The sequence below is a fragment of the Mastomys coucha genome, unplaced genomic scaffold, assembly GCF_008632895.1.
Source record: "Mastomys coucha isolate ucsf_1 unplaced genomic scaffold, UCSF_Mcou_1 pScaffold21, whole genome shotgun sequence".
NCBI lineage: Eukaryota > Metazoa > Chordata > Mammalia > Rodentia > Muridae > Mastomys > Mastomys coucha.
This window is the reverse complement of record NW_022196904.1, coordinates 106,887,543-106,891,463: the sequence shown is the minus strand read 5'-3', so window position 1 is coordinate 106,891,463 and position 3,921 is coordinate 106,887,543. Positions and strand designations below refer to the sequence as shown.

The following is a 3,921-nucleotide window of genomic DNA, read 5'->3' as shown; positions in this document are numbered from 1 at the left end:
TTTCCACAATGTTATAGGCACACATGTGTCCACATCTGGCTTTCCACATGGGTCCTGGGAATCTAAACTCAGCTCTTGATGCTTTTGTAGCAAGTGCTTTTAGTCTCTGAGCTCTCTCCTCTGTTCCTGATCCTTTGATTCATCTGCCCAACCTGTCCAGAACAGGAGTTCGTACGTCAGGATCTGGCCTCGTTCTCCAGGTTGATAATAATGATCTGGCTAGTAATCATCCATAAACTTGTGTGACTGAATGACTTCCCCCTCATTTGTCTCAGGAAAGTGACAGAAATGCAGTGCGTATTAATTAATTGGCTTTTTGTTGCTGTAGTAAGGATCATAACCAAAAACAAGTTGGGGAAGAAAATGTTTATTTCAGCTTATAGGCTGTAATCTGCCATGAAGAGAAGTTGGGGTAGGAATCCAAAGGCAAGGACTGAAGCACAGACCATGGAGGAACACTGCTTCCTGGCTTGTTCCTCATGGCTTGCTCAACCTGCTTTCCTATACAATCCTGAACTACTGAGCCGGGGTGGCACCATCCACAGTGGGCCGGGCCCTCTCAATCAGTCAGTAGTCAAGAAAATGCAGCACAGGCTTGTCCACAGGCAAACCCTACAGAGATGTTTCCTCAGCTGAGGCGTTTAGCTTGTGCCATGTTGGCAAAAACTAACCATGACTCTTTAATGGTGTGGCCAACCCAAACCCAGGAGTCCCAAGAATATCCACTCTTTAAGAATGGGTGGGCGAAGTAACAAGAGGGTGGAGCAAGGTATGCTCTGGGGGCGGGGGGAAGGTTTGGTAGCTTCCGGTCCCTTGGCTCTGGTTTGCCTACCGCTGTGTTTAGGGTACAAGTCACTGAGCTGTGTGTTTTTTCTGTAAACGTGTTATGGGTCAATAAAAAGTCTTAAAGTAAATCAACTTACTTGAGGTGGGATAAGACTGGTGTCTGCCTTTGAAACATTGGTCCTCAGTCAAGGAGAGTTTTGCTCTCTTTTCTCTCCCAGATGGCATTTGACCATGTTAGGAGACAGCTTTAGTTACCACAGGCTGAGGGAGTGCATGAGCATGCAATAGGTAGTGGCAAGGCTGTGGCTGAAGCCCAACAATGTATAATGTGGATCCTGGCCCATCCCCAGTGCTCTGAGACTGAAAAAGCCTGCTTTCAACAAAGCCATCTGAGGGACTTCAGGATCACTTGGATATTAATTTCACCCACTGCAGCCTTTGCCGACACAGACAGCCTTATTTACTGGGTTCGGACATTGTTTCTATTCCCAGGGGCGCATCTGAGTGCAGGAGCGAATTTCATCTGCCACCTCGTAAATCTCTGAAATGGAAAACAGGCTAAATATTCCTCTCTCTCTTAGTCTTTGAAGCCCTCCGAAGTGGGCCATGACAGTAAGCTCAAAACAAAAGTCCCCAGACACAATTTAAATGTCATTTCAGGGCTGGGACTAGGACATGAATATTTAAGCTGTAAATCATTTGGGTTGTGTCTAAATCTTTTTTAGATTTTGCTAAGGTGGAAGAAACGAGTCACTACTTTTTGATAAAGTTCGCCTTCCCTTCATATTATTAACAGACTCAGCCAAGTGAACCAGAGTGTATCTGTTGGAGAGAATGAGGATGCTTGTTTAGGGGACAATATTAGACTCTGCTCCCAGAATGCTATATTTATGGTTCAGAACCAAATAATAGGTGGAAGACTTGTTCTGGCTCAGGGTGCCCTTGCCAGGCAATGTGCCACACACATCCAGATGAGAGGGTCGCGTGAGTAGTCTCTCTCTGGAACTGAATCCCAGGAGGGTGATATAAATCAAGGGCAAATGGGGACATAAGTCAGAGATAGAGAGAGGGAGAGAGAGAGAGGGGGAGAGGGAGAGGAAGAGAGAGAGTTAACATTTACAAATTCTATGGAGTCCATAAGGAATATTTTAATCTTTTTAAGAAGAAATCGTGCTTCCTATGCCTTATTCCAAGTCTCTACCCAGGAATTAACATTGAATGTTAACACAGAAGCAACATTTCTCATCACTAAATGTTGCTTTTGATTTTGACAGGATATCTAAAAGGCTGCTATTAGACAAATTTTCATTAACTAATAAGCTGGTTCTTGGGCAAAACATGATTTTTTTTTTGTCATCTCATGTGAAAATTGAAAAAGCCATAATTAGGAAGAAAATCACTAATTATAAGGCACAGAATTTATTTGCTAAGAATAGTTATTAAGAGACGGAGAAAGCATTAGGCACCTCGATATCACAAAACAACTATTAAAATGCACGTAGGATGGAGGCATTGGCCCAGGCCTAATGATGGCCTGAAGTTACAGGCCTGTAATTGCGGTCTGATCGGAGGCATTGTTAGCACATTTTAAAGAACAATATACAGTGAGGCTCAAATGGAATGTAGCTCCTGGGCTCCAAATTACAGACCCAGGTTTTAATTTCTAGGGAACATTTCTGAGGGGAGTACAGCTCAGCCCAACTGCCAACTCTGGCTTTGCTGTTGGATTTGATGAACTGTTCAAAACCAGGACAAAGAGTAATGTTCCTACAGCCCAGACAGTTTACTGCACACGTTGTTGCATGCAAAGTGCCTGGTGTCTGATGACAGTCTGAAGCCAGAGCACTGCCTCTCTTCCATGAAGTAACCTCACTGTTTTGCTTTCTCACCATCGTGTTTGTTGATGGAAAAAGAAAAAGAATAATTGAAGAAATTGAAAACTCTTCTTACTTCTACCAAGCAAGGAGACATGTCGCTTTCCTTCAAGTGCCCTTTAAACAATTTATTGTCATATAACAAATACAGGATATAGTAGACAAAACTTTCCAAACTAAATCTTAGACTTATTTATTTCATATGCATAGGTGCTTTGCCTACATGTATATCTGTGCATCTTGTACACACCTAATATCTATGAAAACTGGAAAAGCATATTGGGCTCCCTAGAACTGGGGTTACAGACAGTTGTAAGCTGCTGTGTAGGTTCTGGGAATGGAACCCGGGTCCTCTGCAAGAGCAGTGCTCTTAACCACTGAGCCCTCTTTCTAGTGCCTGTTTTATTATTTTATTTTATTGAGACTGAATTTTACTTTGTAGCCTATGCAGATCTAAAACTCATGTATAGCCTTGACTGACTTTAAAGCTGAAGTCATCCTCCTGTCTCAACTTCTCAAATGCCAAGATTACACTTGTGAGATCTCACACTCTACTTTCTACTCAAATTTAAGTGAATTTTTTTGTTTATACATTCATATATCCACTACTTACATAAGACTGAGAACTAAGATTTTATCACTAGAACAAAAGAGAGAGGAAAGGAGGCAGGGAGAGGGAGAGGGCGGGGAGGGAGAGAGAACATACCGTGTTGCCATGGTCTGGAGGGGTGGCTGACTGAGCTTATCATGTGGAAGGCCAGGCGTTCAGTCCCCAGTAGAAAAAAACAAATGAATACTGCTTTCGTCTTCATGGACACTCACCTCCTGTCTCTTACGTTCAGGGAATTATTCCTGGTGCCTCTCACAACAGAGCCAGTGGTGTTTAAGCTTAATGTGAATATACTTACAGAATAGTCCTTCTAAGTCTTGTCTTTCAATGCAATCTTTTACTCTGGAGATCTACTTAATTTATACACCGCTATATTTTTTTCAGTCCATTGCCCTCTATGTCACAATTTCCATATCTGTTGATGAATTTTGAATTGTTCCCAGTTTTAATCCTAACAAATAAAGAATGAACATACATTCTTAAAAGTACCTTTTGTGGGATTACATGGATTTTCTTGGATTCTTTGTGTGTGTGTGTGTGTTGTGTGTAGTTTGTGGTATGTGAGTGGTGTACATGTGTGGTGTGGTGTGTGCATTTGTACACATGCTCAGCATACATTATATCTTTATAGAAGATTAAACCTCGTCACTT

At 42.2% G+C, this 3,921-nt stretch overlaps 1 long non-coding RNA gene across 1 annotated transcript; it reads right to left on the bottom strand.

Annotated features, from left to right (window-relative positions):
• Positions 1-1,647: 1,647 nt before the first annotated feature.
• LOC116100874 lies at positions 1,648-3,444 on the bottom strand. The gene is made up of 2 exons (XR_004122703.1): positions 3,367-3,444; positions 1,648-1,791 (listed from the first exon to the last, which is right to left on the bottom strand). It is a non-coding gene; the product is annotated as an uncharacterized LOC116100874 (long non-coding RNA).
• Between the last annotated feature and the right edge of the window lie 477 nt (positions 3,445-3,921).